Source organism: Geotrypetes seraphini, chromosome 11, assembly GCF_902459505.1.
Source record: "Geotrypetes seraphini chromosome 11, aGeoSer1.1, whole genome shotgun sequence".
Taxonomy (NCBI): Eukaryota; Metazoa; Chordata; class Amphibia; order Gymnophiona; family Dermophiidae; genus Geotrypetes; species Geotrypetes seraphini.
In genome coordinates this window covers 37160110-37177549 of record NC_047094.1, presented here as the reverse complement: position 1 = coordinate 37177549, position 17440 = coordinate 37160110, and positions in this window count along the sequence as shown.

The window sequence follows — 17440 nt, the reverse complement described above, 5'->3', positions numbered from 1 at the left end:
AATCTAAGGAAATACTTTTTTATAGAAACAGTGGTAAATGCATGGAACAGTATCCCAGAAGAGGTGGTGGAGACAGATTCACAAAGCAAACGATCGTGTAGCGATCGGTTTGCGACCCCTGTACGACCATATTTCCCTCCGGCCTGATTCACTAACCTCTCCTGCGACCCGCTTCCAATCCGTGCATGCAAATTAGGGGAAACGGCATGCAAAGTAGGCAGGGTCGCGATTCACTAAACAGAAAAAGGAAGACCGATTGGGCCTTGCCGATCAGAAGTGAAGCGACTGCTGAAGGACCAGTCGCTTCACTTCTTATAGGCTCTCCTGCCTTTTAAAACCACGGGCTGGCAATTTTTATAAAATACATAAAAAAGGAATTCTTCCTTTTTTATATATTCTATAAAAATTGCCAGCCCATAGTTTTAACCCGCCCCCACCCCCCCTGCGCCGAGGCCCCCCGAACTGATCCCCCACATCGATGCCCCCGGTGCACTGATGCCCGCTCCCCCTCCCGCCGCACCTATGTGTCTATATGTTAATAGACAACAAAAGGTGTAAGAGAAAATACTGGCTGAAAAAACACAAAAGAAGGAATTAGATGGGTGGCTAACTTAAGGAAAAATTGTACATGCTACTTACGCTGTTAACACATGAAGTCAAGAAGGGTTCATAGACAATGGCGCGAAAGACAAAAGCATGCGCCGACAATTGAGTGCAGCGTGGAGGCGTGCACCGCACAAAATTACAGTTTTTAGGGGCTCCGACGGGGGGTTTTGTTGGGGAACCCCCCCCCCCAGTTTACTTAATAGACATCGCGCCGGCGTTATGGGGGGTTTGGGGGGTTGTAACCCTTCACATTTTACTGTAAACTGAACTTTTTCCCTAAAAACAGGGAAAAAGTTAAGTTTTCAGTAAAATGTGGGGGGTTACAACCCCCCCAACGCCCCCACAACGCGGCGCGATGTCTATTAAGTAAAGTGTGGGGGGGTTCTCCCCCACGCCCCCCCCCCCCCATCGGAGCCCTAAAAACAGTAATTTAGAGCAGCGTGCGCCTCCGCACTGCGCTCAATTGTCTGGGCGCGCCTTTGTCGCGGCGTGCTTTTGACCTGACACCGTCAAGAAGAGTGCAGGAAAATGATTTTGTGAATCTCTTATTGTGACCCATTCTGAGCTTTTGGGAGGTGGGATAAAAATCTAAATAAATAAAGATGTTCTGCTACAGCAGTGTCTTTCAAACTGTGTGCCCCGGTACATTGGTGTGCCCCAAAGAGGTTCCAGAGGTGCCATGAGAGATTCCAGAATTTTACTTTATTTTTAAAAAATCCCTTCATGAGTATACACTAGAATAGATGGCATGTACATCGTGTACGCAATGGTCTGTCAATGTTATGAGCGTCTGTGTTGCTAAGGATACAAGCATCATTCTTTGACGTGACTGGTCCTTGAAAACTAACGGCAAATCATTTTAGTTTTATTTTTTATATGCATTAGTTATCCTAATTCAAGTAAGGCTTTGTTACTATTTGGATCTTCTTATCTTTGCGAACTTGGATTTGCAGCTCTGTCAGAAATTAAATCGAAAAAAAAAAAAAGAACTGCAGATGGCAGATGATGAAATGCGTGTTTGCTTGTCAACTATCGAGCCAAGCACATCCATCGCATTGATTTTTTTGTTGGTTTTGCAATTTTATAATTTCAATTATAATGTGCCGTGAAAAACATTTGCTCTGTTTAGTGTGCCGGAGCTACAAAAGTTTGAGAGACACTTTGCTACAGTATTCACAGCAAGTGCTAGACTTTGTGTGTGAGTGAGAGACTAGCTAGTTAGTACTTCTGCCATTAAAGACTTTGGATAACATCCAAGCTTTCACCTGCTTCCTGAAATAGAGATAGGTTGTTCTTAATGCAAGACTTTCTGGGAGTGAATTCCAAAATATGGGGGCTATTCTGGAGAAGACTCATTGCTGAGTGTCACACCACATGATTTCCTTTGGGGAAGGTGTGGTTAGGGATGTTCCTTGGAAAGACCTTAGTTACATTTGAGGTGTGTAGAGGAAGATCTTGTTCTTCAAGTACCCTGGCCTGTTTCCTTAAAGGACTTTGAAGATCAGAGTTTTAAATTTAGCCCTGTATTGCACTGGTAGCCAGTGAAGATTTTTCACATCACTTACAAACCTCTACCAGTTGTGTTGCAGTATTTTGAATCAAAAGGAGCTGGTGCAAACCCTTTGTGGTCAGACCAGTCAGTGTGTAGAGTTCATTGCAGTAATCTAGTCTTGATGTCATCATGGCATAAACCCCAGTAACAAGACTTGCCTTCTTGATGTATGAAGAAAGACAGAAAAGTTGCAGATGATAGAAACAGCTCCAGAAAGTTGCTTGGATTTGAGGGATCAGCCTAGGTGTTGAATCCAGTACCCCACGGTTTCTGACTTCTGATTTAAGTGGGAATCCCTAGCTCCCAAAAGGGATTTAATGTCAGGTATATAACAACTCATGTTAGGGATCCAGAAGAGTGCAGTTTCTATTATTATTATTGAGTATCCTTCTAAAATTCCTAACGATGGATTAGAATATTCACAACATAGTTTTACCCTCTCAGAGATCCATCTTTAAAGGGATAGATTACTTCTACACTCCTTTCCTAAGTGGAGGTTATTATAACAGCAGTTATAACAGGGATGAGTTAGAGAGGAAAGAGAGGAGATCCTAATTCCTGCAGCCTCCTCACTCTCCTATCCCCTTCCCCTCTCCTATTTCAGTTGTAATATCATCTGCAGATAGAGACAGACAAAAGACCAAAAGGTTGCACTCGGTCACAGGACCAGAACATATGGAACAAACCAGTTGGTGTAGACTGGATGTAATATATTTTTTAATTGTAATTCATCCACTTTTCCTGCAATGACTTTAACCCCTTTGAAATGGATTCTGTTTGACCTTCAAACCAGCATGTCACAGCTTCATTGACATCTTCATCTTTTGAAAACTGCTGTCCACGGAGAGATTTCTTCAAAACTCGGAACAGGAAATAATGCGAGGGAGCCAGGTCAGGACTGTAGTGTGGATGGTTCAGCTGCTGAAACCCATATCTCAGATGGAAGCCTGTGATTCTTGTGACATGTGCACCAGCGCATTGCCATGAAGAAGCAGAACGCCTGCTGTGAGTTTTCCTCATCTTTTCTTCTTGATTGATTTCCGCAAAGCAATCATTGTGTCGGGGGTAACTCTCCCCAGTTATGGTTGTCTTGTGTGGCATGAACTCCAGAAACAAAAGTCCTTCATCATCCAAGAAGACAGTTGCATGACTTTGCCTGCAGATTTTTCTGTCTTGAACTTTTTTGGGATGGAGGACGACTTGTGCCGCCACTGCACCGATTCCATTTTGGATTCAGGATCTCTGTGATAGACCCATCTCCAGTCACCAATCAATAAAATAAATTCACTTGGTCTTCACGAAGCATCTCTAAGTTCTCCTGACAGCACGAGAGCCTCATGGCCTTCTGACAGGGCATCAGCATTCATGGAACACATCTTGTACTAACCTTGGACATGCCCAACTTTTCATTAATTATTTTCCAAACTGTACCTATCAAGATGCCCATTTCTTCAGCTATTCGGGAAACCCTTAATTTGTCTGACAAAATTAAATCCTCGACTTTCTTGCCCAATTCTGTGGCAGTTGCTTCCACAGACCGTCCAGCATGAGGGTCATGTTCAATGGACTCTCTACCCCCACATAAATAGCTTGCTCCAAAATTTTACTCTGTAGGATGATGGGGCAGACTTACCATAAACTGCAGTCATGCGTTCACGGATCTCCTTTGGCTTTTCCCTTCTTTTGTGAGAAATTTGATCACTGAACGGTGCTCCAAATCTAGCAGTTTCTTACTTGATTTGCATGAGGACTCTCCTGATATCCTGTCTCTTAGAATGTTAGACTCACACTGAGCCACAACATGTCATAACATGCAGAGACTTGTTTCAACATGCTACTTTCTTTCATATTCAGTTAGATAAATTATTGGACGCCCCTCATAGAAGTAGCGTCTATTGGCAATAGTGCCATAAACCTTAATTTATAACAGGGATCTCAAAGTCTCTCCTTGAGGGCCGGAATCCAGTCGGGTTTTCAGGATTTCCACAATGAATATGCATGAGATCTATTTGTATGCATTGCTTTCAATGGGGGAAATCCTGAAAACCCAACTGGATTCCAGCCCTCGAGGACCGGAGTTGCCCACCGCTGTTCTAGGCAGTAGGTGTCACTATTGAGCAATACCAGATTTCCTCCCCACTTGCCACCACTCCAGCAGGGGCTTTGAATTGTGCCTCCACAGCACTTCCAGACATTTGAGAGAGCAAAAGCCAGCCCGGGAGGTAAACCTGGGTCTTTCTCAAGGTAGCGCTGCTAAGGTACTGGACTGGCCCTTAGATTCCACCTCTTAGCTTTTACACCAGAACAATTTCAGAATGTTATTTCTCTGTATGTGCTAATCCAGGTCATTTGACATTATATTGACTGTTCTGCTGTTCTGAATGTAGGGTACGATTTAAGAAAAAAGTAGGTTCAGTTTGATCAGATCAAGATGTTTTGGATGCGTAAGAAAGCAATTGGTAGATACTAGAGACAGCAGGTTTTTAAAAAAAAAAACGATGTACTGTACAGATCCTAACTAAAACAAAGAAATGTCATGTTCCCCTGAAAATTCCAGTGGTACTGTATTCCTTATCAGCCTCCAAAAGAAAGCTGCAGTAGTGAATTATATTTAAATATAGACAATGGGCATAAGTGGAATTTTCAGTTTGCTCAGTCTAACTAGCCTCACCCTGGCTTAACATATTATTTTGCTACTCATAAAAATAGGTCTGTGTACACTGGGTTTTATTCTCAATATCTCTTGTGTGTAGCAGCAGCGGCCAATTGGGCGAACCTTGTGAGCGTTCTAGGTTCCCAGTTATTGCTTCATGGACTGGGGCTTTTCCGTTTCCTGAATATTCCATTTTTGGGGCGTCTTCGGAGCTGCCTGTTGCAAGAAGGGAAATCATATTGTTAGAAATGTCTCTGCCACAGATGTTCAGGAAATCACCTGGTGCTCTGAAAATATGATACTGTTTTCTTTTTCTTTTCCCTTCTTCCTTCCATGCCACTTCCAGAGTTCCTGGAGCTGGATGCATTTAAAAGTCATTGGGAGGAGGACAAATCTAAATCAGATGAACAAATTAACTGAAACTAGGTTTGTTTGTTCTCTCTTTTCAAGCTGAATGATATACAATATGTTTTCTTAGGCCATTCGCCTTTCCACATTCTCTATTGAACCAAGCACTTCAGTGAGACGGATATTGTGGTTTTGTTAAGGCAGAGTTGAAGTTCCAGGATTGTGAGGCTATGAAACCAGGTTATAGAGTTAAATAAAATGCTGAATGATCTGATAGATGTAGGGCAGCTTGACGGTCAGTGAGCTGTGCTGTAATATTTATTTATTTAAAACATTTATATCCCGCCTATCCAAAAATCTAAGGGGTCCTTTTACTAAGGCGCACTAGCCATTTTAGCCCGCGCTATATATTAGTGCATGCTAAATGCTTACACGTCCATTATATTCTATGGACGCATTAGCGTTTAGCGCATGCAAATATTTAGCACGCCCTAAGTCGGCTAGCACGCCTTAGTAAAAGAGGGGGTAAGTGGGTTACAAAAAATAAAACCACACATAAATATAGGTGAACAAACATTCCCCTCCCCCTTTTACAAAACCATAGTGCGTTTTTTTTGCACCGGCCGCAGCAATAACAGCTCCGAAGCTCATAGAAATTCTGTTTGTGTCCAGCTAAAATGTTTCCAATGATGTGTGGAGGCAAACCCAGTGAACAACAGCAGGCAGAGGATAAACAAATGAGAACTGATACAGATAAGAAGATTGCGCACTGAACACAGTGTTTTATTGGAAGGGATGAACTTTTCATGAATTTTAACTTATTGAATGTGTAGGGTAGATTGGGAGGGCTTCACTTTGTGGGAGTATGATTGTTTGTATGTATTGTATGAAATAATGGTCTGTTTTAAAGGTTTTGATGGTGCTAAATAATTACAATAAATGGTTAACTATTTATAAGCATAATAGGTCGTGTGAGGTATAGCTCTTGTTTGTATATTCTGTTAATGGAAAGGGTGGTATTTGCCTCCCAGTGGAGATGGTGGAGATGAGGTTGGAATCCAAATTCAAAAAGAATAGGACCAATAGAAAGGATAAGAACATAAGAATTGCCGCTACTGGATTAGACCAGTGGTCCATCGTGCCCAGCAGTCCACTCACGCGGCGGCCCTCTGGTCAAAGAACAGCACCCTAACTGAGACTAGTCCTACCAGCGTCCGTCCTTATTCATTATGAACTTGTCTAACTTTATCTTGAATCCCTGGAGGGTGTTTTCCCCTATGACAGACTCCGGAAGAGCGTTCCAGTTTTCCACCACTCTCTGGGTGAAGAAGAATTTCCTTACGTTCGTACGGAATCTATCCCCTTTCAATTTTAGAGGGTGCCCTCTCGTTCTCCCTACCTTGGAGAGGGTGAACAACCTGTCTTTATCTACCAAGTCTATTCCCTTCAGTACCTTGAATGTTTCAATTATGTCCCCTCTCAATCTCCTCTGTTCGAGGGAGAAAAGGCCCAGCTTCTCCAATCTCTCACTGTACGGCAACTGCAGCCCCTTAACCATTTTAGTTGCTCTTCTCTGGACCCTTTCGAGTAGTAACGTGTCCTTCTTCATGTACAGCGACCAGTGCTGGACGCAGTACTCCGGGTGAGGGCGCACCACGGCCTGGTACAGCGGCATGATAACCTTCTCCGATCTGTTTGTGATCCCCTTTTTTATCAATCTCTAAGCGAGAGGAAGTGATACAGAGCATGGTATTTAGTGTGAATGGCCAGATTGGATATTACCTGCAATCGTTTATGTGTTTCTCTGTTAGGACATTGCTTTCTACTGCCTCTTTTCGTGGCATTTTTGGACACATGAGATCTCTTAGCACTCCGATCACTGTTACTGAGAAACACTGACATAAACACCACAGTTGGGTCATTTCCAACAAGGCTATTTGCATTTTCTTTAAGATCAGTCTAGACTTGCTTCACATTCCTGACAACTTCAGGAAAACATATGTCTTGCTGGCAAAGATGCGTGCCCTTCTGAACTGCATCACACACACGGCTGAAATGCTCCAGTAACTCTAATTCCACCTATAGTATATAAAGAGAGAGTCGTCAGAGATTCAAAAGCATTTATCATAGATCAATGTATTTCTCTTACCATCTTAGAATTTCTTATTCTACAGTTTGGGACAGACTGTACATTCTGGATAAATAAAGGTCAGAAATACAGGTAAGGCTAGTTTTCAGTACAAAAAGGAAGCTGCCGCTGGGGGGGAGGGGCCTGTCTTCAGCCGCTTTGGGACACGGCCATTGTTTCCATATTCTCCAGAGAGTGTACATGGAAATCTGCCTCCAGCCAGCCCCTCATGCTTTCGGGGCATTTGGGGAGTTGTCTAGAGTGAAGCTTGGACCTTTTATTGACCAGACTTTATTCTAATAGTTTTACTTTTTTTTTTTTTTTTTTTTTTGTTAAGTTCTATTTAATTTTATACTGCATATGTACATACACATAGGGTTACTTTATGGCTCTAGAAAAAGGAGGACAGATTGAGACCTCTGGGCTTTACTTCTATTGAAACAAATGGAAGTAAAAGCCGAATGTCTCAATCCGTCCTTTTTCTGGAGCCATATGGTAACCCTACATAATATGCATAACACTTATTTTTTTTTCATTTTCTCTATTTTCCTAGGCACTTTAGCGTAGAATGTGAGCCCGTTTGGGACAGAGAGGGAAGTTTTCCAAATTGCCTTATGACAATGTAATTTACGTAATTGTAAGCCGCTTAGGTGATAAGCGGAATAGAAATGTTAAAATAAATAAACTGAGCTACATTAGAGATCTAGACATGATGTTCATCCGCCATGGAAATCCCAAGTGGCTCTACCTCATGGGGCCTATCTAATAGACTGCATTAAAACGCTCATTAACACGCTGTTTCAATGAATATACCGTATGTCATGGGATTTTCTAAAGTGTAGTATGTATTCCGCCCCTACAGTACTGTGCACATGCTTTGCACTCGTATTTTCTCTTTACATTATAGTTCTAAAGTGATTTTCAGTGCTGCTTTCTACTGTAGTATGTGAGAAGTACATTGTAATCTAGAATGTTACTGCAGCTACTCCTGCTTAGTGTGTAATCTTTACTTTAAGTGGTCATTTTTTTGCATGTGATCTCTTCCTCTCAACCAAACCTGTTTCATCTCCCCATTAGCTTTTCCTGATTGTCTTTACAATCTAGGTCAGCCCCTGACAGATGCTTGCGATCTTCTCCCTCCAACCAAGGGCTTCCTTCAGTGTCCTTTATTGTCTCAGGCGCTGACCCTATTGGTCCCCTTTCCTTGCCCTCTACCTCTGTGGTTGCTTCTTCTGGCTCCTCCCACACTTTGCAAGGCAGATGGAGAGTCTCAAGAAGAGTAGGGTGCTTTCTCTCTCCCTCTCCTCCTGAAGGTGAATTTTCGTTTCATCCTTGTGCACAAACTCAGCATCCTACTTTTCAGCCTCTTCAGTTCTTCTACTGAATATCTCTGTCTTTGCAATAAACCACTTCTTCAGAACTTCACTTTCGTTTCTCAGCAACAGTGATGGTTCAAAGGCTGTTGTGGATATTGATGCGTAGGATTTAAACTGTCTGGATATATCAGAGAATGTGTGTACCTCCAGAATCAGTATGAGTACTGTTGTTTAGAGTAAATCCCTAAAGTCATGACCAGAATGTGCTTTGGCTGACTGGGCCAGCCTGGGCAAATAACTATGCATCAATAACATCCATAAATCCACTCCCCTCCCCCAGTCCATACTGCATAATCTCCTGCTCTAGAGCTCTCCTCTCCCTGAAAAAGACAATTGTTATCTAAGCAAGTGATACAGTTCAGGCAACACCTAAAACTTCCTACTCTTCTCCAATTGTTATTCTGCTAAATTCAAATGAAACAGCAGAGAGAGCCAGGTCTTCAAATGAACCACACTTTAATGGCAACCAATACAGATGGTGAAAGCTAGAAGGATGCTAGGTTGCATAGGGAGAGGTATGGCCAGGAGATATTGATGCCTCGATATAAAACTAGTGAGACCTCATTTAGAATATTGTGTACAATTCTGGAGGCTGCACCTTCAAAAAGATATAAAAAGGATGGAGTCGGTCCAGAGGAAAGCTACTAAAATGGTGCATGGTCTTCGTCATGAGGCATATAGGGACAGACTTAAAATCTCAATCTGTATACTTTGGAGGAAAGGCGGGAGATATGATACAGACATTTAAATACCTACGTAATATAATAATAATAATAACAATTTATATACCGCAGGACCGTGAAGTTCTATGCGGTTTACAATGATTGGAAATGTTACAGATTGAATGGAATAGACAAAGTACAGACTTAGTGATTGACAATTCTAACGATTGTTTGTTGAGGGCTAAGATTGTACAGGTTGGTTTCCTAAGTATTTCAGGAACAGATATGTTTTTAAGCGTTTCCTGAATTCCCCATAGGTAGTAAGCACGAGCAATTGTTCAAGGTCTTTACCCCATGATGCTGCTTGATGTGCGAAAAGATGTTGGTGATGACTTTTAAATTTACAACCTCTAACCGGTGGAGAAACAAAGTTCGGGTGTGAGCTTCGCTTGTGTCAGTTGGTTGTGAAAGAGAAAAGGTCTGTTATGTATTTAGGGGCTAAGCCATAAAGTACCTTGAAGCAAAAACAACCAAACTTGAATTTCACACGTGCCTCCATCGGCAGCCAGTGTAAAAGTCGATAGGAAGGTGTCACGTGATCAAACTTCTTCAGTCCACAAAGTAGTCTAACCGCTGCATTTTGAACTAGTTGCAATCGCCGCATATACTTCTGGGGGAGTGCCAAGTAGGCAATGTTACAATAATCGAGTTGATTCAGTATAAGGGATTGTACCAGAATTCGAAATGATGAGACATCGAAGTAAGCTCTGATGGACTGAAGCTTCCAGAGGGTGAGAAAGATTTTTCTGATCAAGGAGTCTACCTGGTCTTTCATGGTCAAGTTCTGGTCCAGTGTTACTCCTAATATCTTCATAGTGGGTTGAATGGGATAACTAAGGTTATTGATGCACATTGGTGCTTTAGTGTCAAGTGGGTATGGCGATGTTATGAAGAATTTTGTTTTCTCTGAGTTTAGTTTTAGTCTGAATTCAGTCATCCATTGCTCCATCCGATTTAGTACTTCTGTTGCTTTGGTGGTGACTTCTGAGACAGAGTTGGTGAATGGGATAATTATCGTGAAGTCGTCAGCGTAGCTAAATAGTTTTATCCCCAGCTGGGACAGTTGTGTATCCAATGAGGACATGTAAACATTGAAGAGCAAAGGGGATAGTGGTGATCCTTGTGGCACGCCAGATGGATTGCTCCATGTGTCAGAGAGATCGTGATTAAAACGGACTTGGTAGGTGCGTGATGTAAGGAAACCTCAAAACCAGTTCAGTACCTCTCCTCTGATTCCGATTGCATCTAGGCATTGTAACAGTTTTCCATGGTCCACCAAGTCGAAGGCAGAACTCATGTCAAATTACATGATTAGGGCGTTAAGGCCCTTGCTGAACAGGTAACGCAAATTGTCCTGAATGGCCGCAATTACTGTCTCAGTGCTAAACAGAGGCCTAAAACCAGATTGAGTTTCGTGTAGAAGCGAGAATATAAATGTACATGAGTCAAGTCTCTTTCATTTGAAAGGAAACTCTGCAATGAGAGGGCATAGGATGAAGTTAAGAGGTGACAGGCTCCGGAGTAATCTAAGGAAATACTTTTTTACATAAAGGGTGGTAGATGCATGGAACAGTCTCCTAGAAGAGGTGGTGGAGACAGAGACTGTGTCTGGATTCAAGAGGGCCTGGGATAGGCACCTGGGATCTCTCAGAGAGAGAAAGAGATAATGGCTACTGCGGATGGGCAGACTAGATGGGCCATTTGGCTTTTATCTGCTGTCATGTTTCTATACTGGATATCATCTAAACAAATATAGCATTCTTTGGTATATTTTGTGATTTGGCATTGTTTTGTGCGCATTGACTAACTTCATGCTAACATCCTGGTCTCCTGATGCAGGTTCACTCACCAAAACACGGCCTGTGTCGAGTCCTACATTTGTTTTGATTCTATCCTGCATAGACTGTATTGGTTGCCATTAAAGTGTGGTTCGTTTGAAGACCTGGCCTTCTCTGCTGTTTCCTGTGGACTGTTTGGGTTTTGTGCAGAGTGGACTTTCCTCTGTTGTTTTTGTTCCAATGAATGCAGACAGATTAATTTTTCTGATTACACTATCTCCCATTTTGGAGCTAATTTATTAAGCATTTTACAAACAGACAGAATCCCTCTAGAACAGGGGTGCCCAAATGGTCGATCGCAAAGGCAACGCGAGTCGATCATGTTGCCTTCGCGATCTTTTTCTCCCTGTTGCTTCCCCAAGCCAGGCCTGGCGCATACAAGCACTGGATGTACAAAACATCATCTCCGACGTCATTGGAGAGGAAGTTCTGGGCCAGCCAATTGCTGCCTGACTGGCCTGGAACTTCCTCCCTGACGTTAGAATTGACGTCAGAAGTGAAGTCTTGTGGGCCCGGTGCTTGTACGCGCCAGGCCTGGCTCAGGGAAGCAGCAGGGAGAAATTGCATTGGTGGCTTGGGGATGGGGGTAGGGAAAGAATCAGGGAAGTGGAGAATCGGCACGATGACTTGGGGGCAGGGGGAGAGAGAAAGAAAGACAGAAATAAAGAGGGGGGCCAGGGGGAGAGAGAAAGAAAGGCAGAAAGAAAAAGGGGGGCAGTGGGAGAGAGAAAGAAAGGAAGAAAGAAATAAATATTGGCTTTACAGAAGAAGGAAGTGCAACCAGAGACTCATGAAATCACCAGACAAAAAGGTAGGAAAAATGATTTTATTTTCAATTTAGTGATCAAAATGTGTCCGTTTTAAGAATTTATATCTGCTGTCTATATTTTGCACTATGGCCCCCTTTTTCTAAAATGCGATAGTGTTTTTTAGCGCAGGGAGCCTATGAGCATAGAGAGCAGCGCAGGGTATTCAGCGCAGCTTCCTGCGCTAAAAACCGCTATTGCGATTTAGTAAGAGGGGAGGGGGTATATTTGTCTATTTTAGTATAGTTGTTATTGAGGTGACATTGTATATTTTAAAGTCATCTGCCTTGACCTCTGATAAAAAACCCCAAATACAAATGATAATTAACATTTTTTCTGCGTACAGTGTGCTTTGTGTTTTTTTAAATTTTGTTGTTGGTAGATCATTTTGATTTGGTCATTTTAAAAGTAGCTCGCAAGCCCAAAAAGTGTGGGCACCCCTGCTCTAGAACATCTTGCACCTTTCAGGGCTCCTTTTACGAAGGTGTGTTAGCGGTTTAACGTGTGTAATAGCGCGTGCTAAATTGCCGGCCATGCTAGCTGCTACTGCCTCCTCTTGAGCAGGGGTTAGCGCGTGATTAAAAGGCGCACGTGATAAAGCCGCTAACGCGGCTTCATAAAAGCAGCCCTCAGTTTCGTATGTATAGGTACGTGTTTGTTATTATAGTATAGATTTCTAGCTCGTCCTCCCCAGGAGCCCACAACGGGTGACAGCTATATATTCACAATGTTTAATTGCATAAAAATGTATATTTAAAAATCTAGTTCCATTCAAGTTAAAGGATAGGAAGGAGAAAGTCAGTGAAAAAATATTTCAGACACATAATTTTTGGCACCGTACTTTATTTTCCACAATCTGAAGTTTCCATTATTTATTCTGTAGATCATGTGGCACTAATTTCTCCTCAGGATAGACGGAGTTTAAAAATGCCAAGGATCCATTTATCCAGATTGAATTGTATTGTGCTCACACAAAAAAAAAAACCCAAAAACCCAACAAAATTGCTCTCTTAGCTTCTATGAGCATCAGTGATCAATGTCACAAGAAACATGTTTCTACTAGCAGCAAGAAGTAAAGCAATATCATAGTTTGTCATATCAGAGTCACACCAGCACCACCAGTTGGAGACTTTTGCTTTCGGTGCATTCCCTCACTCTGCTAGCTGGCATTTTCCAAGCTCATGGTTAATTCTTGGCCAGGACCACAAGAAAACTGGAGGAATTGATGGCCATTGCAAAAATGCTTAACGCATAATGCTTCTGATAAACACCCACAGCTTCCTACTCCTCCCCCAATTAAGTTATTCTGCTGAATATAGCCAGATCTGGTTAACCAAATAACTTTGATTAACTTTAACAGTTACTTAAGCATTCCAACTTAACGTGAAAAATTTAACCATACAACACTCAAGTTTAATCATGCACCCAACACCTCTCTCTTCCCACCCATATTTAACCAGTTAAATTTTGTTTGAACAAGCTGTCATGCTGTAATCCCTCCAGTTCACAGGGCCAGATTCTCAAAACTTAATGTTACATTCGGGGAGGAGCCTTAAGCAACCTGGGCCAATCGGAGACTTAGGCCCCTCTCCGGCACATCCCAGGATGCACCAGGAAGGGGAAGGCCTGCCATTTTGTATAAGGCGGGCCTGCCAACTGGAGGTAAGTGTCCTCCATCTGGACTTCCTGAATAAGGTAGGGAGGGGCGGGGGAGGGGTAATCAGGGGCATGGGGGGGAGTAGGGTTGGGCAACAGTGGGAGAGACTGGCCATCACTCCATTAAGTGGGGAGGGGTAGAGTCGGGGACTGTGCAAGTGGAGCGGAAAAGAGTGGGCATCTCTCCCGCTGCAGAGGGGTGGGGTGGGTGGTAGAGTGAGGGGATTGTGCGAGCGCAGTGGGAGAGAGTTTGTATGTCTCCCACTGCCAGGGGTGGGTGTCCGAAGGTTGTTCGAGTGCGGCGGGAGAGAGTGGGCATCTCTCTTGCCAATCTTCGATTTGGGTTGTTTTGGGGGGTTTTTTGGTTTTTTTTTAATATGCGGGTGTATTCTGCACATGTGCTGATCGCTACCACCAGCGACTCATCTCAAGTAAATTTAGTGCATCTACACTTCGCTCCGCGAACCTCACTTGCACGCACTGTTTATGGAGAATGACTCACCTTTTTAAAATCATTACAAGAATGGCTTCGACAGCGGCCCGTCAGTTTTTAATGCAAAGCTTTGAGAATCTTCTCCTCAGGGTACCTTTTTGTACCCAAGATGTGCCTTAAGCAGATCTACAATCATTCTCTTCCCCTTAAGTAATCACTCCAGATTTCAGCCCCTTCTTAATTGCACCCGAAACATGCCCACAAAATGCTACCTTGCTGTCTGGACATACTGCAGTGTTGGATATCCCTTTTCTGCCTTTGCAAAATTGGTACTTGGATGTTTCAAGCACATGGATGTCTATTTCGACCTTCTGAGACATCCCATATGCTTCAGAGATAAACACCTTAATATTTTTAGGCTCTGATAAATGGGCAATACATTTTCATTGTATAAACTATGGAATAAACAAGCAAATTTTCCATATAGAGAGACAGATCTGATTCCAGGAGGATTCTGATTGTATTTTCTCTGTGCTATTGGTCAGACAGAGCTCACACAATAAACAAACAGAAAGCAAGGTAGGGTCATACTTCGAAATATCTAGTTAAAATGATTTACTAGAGAAAGTAACCTTTACAGAAAACCTTAGACAGTTCTAAATCTAATAGATGCTGGCACTGTCATCTTGATGTAGGGACATTGGATCATTTGCTCTATCATTGTCCCTTGATACTCAAATTCTGGAAATCCATTTGGGGTCAAATTATCACAATATTGGACGTTCCACTAGCATTATCATATGATATAGTATTATTTGGAATGATTTTATTACCCAAAAAAACAATTAATGCAAATCAAAACAAATTGCTTCTCATCATGACAGGAATAGCCATGCACTTGATAATGAAAAATTGGAAAAGTTGGGATAACTTAAATTATAGTTTCTGGTGGGAATCCCTATGCCAGATTTATAAGTTTGAAAATATTAATTCTTTACAGTTGGGACATCATAGTAAATTTAAGGAAATTTGGGGTCCGTTAACAAAATATTGTAAGATATGAATATGAACTATTATCATTATTATTACTAATATTTCCCTTTGTTTCATGAATGAACATTATACATATCCAGGTGGGAGTGGGGGGGGGGGTTAGGATGGGAAGGGGGGATAAAACCGTTTTATATTTTATTGTTGGAATAGAGTGCAATATGGTACGTTACTTGAATGTTCATGTGTTTGCACTTTGTATTTGATATAAAAAATGAATAAAGAATTTAAAAAAAAAAAACAACAACCCAACAGAGAACTTTGTGCATGAGTTTTTCTTTTAGGAAGCAAGGCAAGCACTGAAGGCTAGATTCTCAAAACTTCGAGGTAAAAACTGATGGCCACTGTCGCAGGCGTTATTGTAGCGATTTCAAAAAGGCGAGTCATTCTCAAAAAAACCACGCATGCAAATGAGGTTGGCGGAGAGTAACAACGGTCCGCTAAATTTACACGAGATGAGTCGCTGGTGATAGTGATCGGCACATGCGCAGAATAAACCACGACAGAGGCGTAAATGTGGGCATGTGCAAGGAAATGCAACGCCTTAAGCGGTGTGTCAATCATAGGCATGCCAGAGCTACTGGATGAAGGGAAGGGAGGGGAAAAGCAATGTCAGCTTTCAACAAGCGTGCATATGACATGCTTTTTCTCTCCCCAAAACTGCTATAATTCATGTAAATCTTGTACTTTGTTATTAATGTCAAATTTTATCATGACCAAATATAATAAACCCAAGTGGTCAAAATATCATATACTCATATATAAACCATATACCACTTAGTATGGGAAATACACTACCTAAGCAGCATAATCCTATTCAGGCCTCAGATTCGGAGCATACGCGTAGTCCTATCATGGACTGAACGGTCAGCGTAATAGCTCCATACTCCAGTCATAGGCCAAACAACTTAGACTTAATTTTTTGAAACTTTTTCTTAAGTGAAACTTAAATAATGTGATTTAAAATAGCCAATCCTATAAAATTTAAACTTTTTTTGTTCAAAGTGTTTTGAACTTTAAACTTTAAACATATTCATAGTGCATTTCTCCCTTAATAGGCAGCTGAGTTACTTATCTCAAGCAGTTTTCATTGTAGCTTGAGCATCCCATTCATTGTTTAGTGTGATTAAGGGAGAAATGCACTATGAATATGTTTAAAGTTTAAAGTTCAAAAGTTTAAATTTTATAGGATTGGATATTTTAAATCACATTATTTAAGTTTCACTTAAGAAAAAGTTTCAAAAAATTAAGTCTAAGTTGTTTGGCCTATGACTGGAGTATGGAGCTATTACGCTGACCGTTCAGTCCATGATAGGACTACGCGTATGCTCCGAATCTGAGGCCTGAATAGGATTATGCTGCTTAGGTAGTGTATTTCCCATACTAAGTGGTATATGGTTTATATATGAGTATATGATATTTTATCATGAACCATAATCAGAAACACATAAGACACGGCTATAATACATGCACTTAAGAAGAATGCTTTTCTCCATCCCGCCCCTCCCCAAAAAAAAAGACTATGGGCTCCTTTTATGAAGGCGAGCTAGCGTTTTTAGCGCATGCACCGGATTAGCGCGCGCTATAGCACGCACTAGCCAAAAAACTACCACCTGCTCAAGAGGAGGCGGTAGTGGCTAGCTTGCGTGGCATTTTAGCGTGCGCTATTCCACGCGTTAAGGCCCTAACGCGCCGTCGTAAAAGGAGCCCTATAATTTATGTTCATCATATAGGTTGTTTGTTGGGTTTTTTTTCATGAGCCACAGTCAAAACACATGCCAGAGATGTGCTTTCCACAGTACCGGCACCCCCAGACCAGTCGCTGATTTTTTTTTGGTCTCCAAATCAGACGCCGCTCTCGGAGACTCACTCAGCGATGTTGAAGAATCCACCAGAGTGCTCGTTTAACTATCGATGAGACCATTTGCACGACAGAATCAGAGACTACTAGGAAGCTCGGAAAAGACCACGGGAAGTCGTTTTGATAACCCGCCGCTATAATATATGCACGCTAAACTGGCTGGAGCCAGTTTAGCAACCGTGTTAAAGACAACCTTAACCCCCCTCTTTTACAAAGGTACGCTATGCTTTGTAGCGCGTGCTAAATATTGAGCGCTAAACGCTAACACGTGCATGTTATCCTATGGACGTGTTAGCGGTTGATTCAGCGCGCTCTAAATCCACGTTAAAACGCTTAGCACGCTTTTGTAAAAGAGGGCCTAAGTTTTGAGAATCTGGCCCCATGTTCAGTTATTTGTCAATCAAACCACAG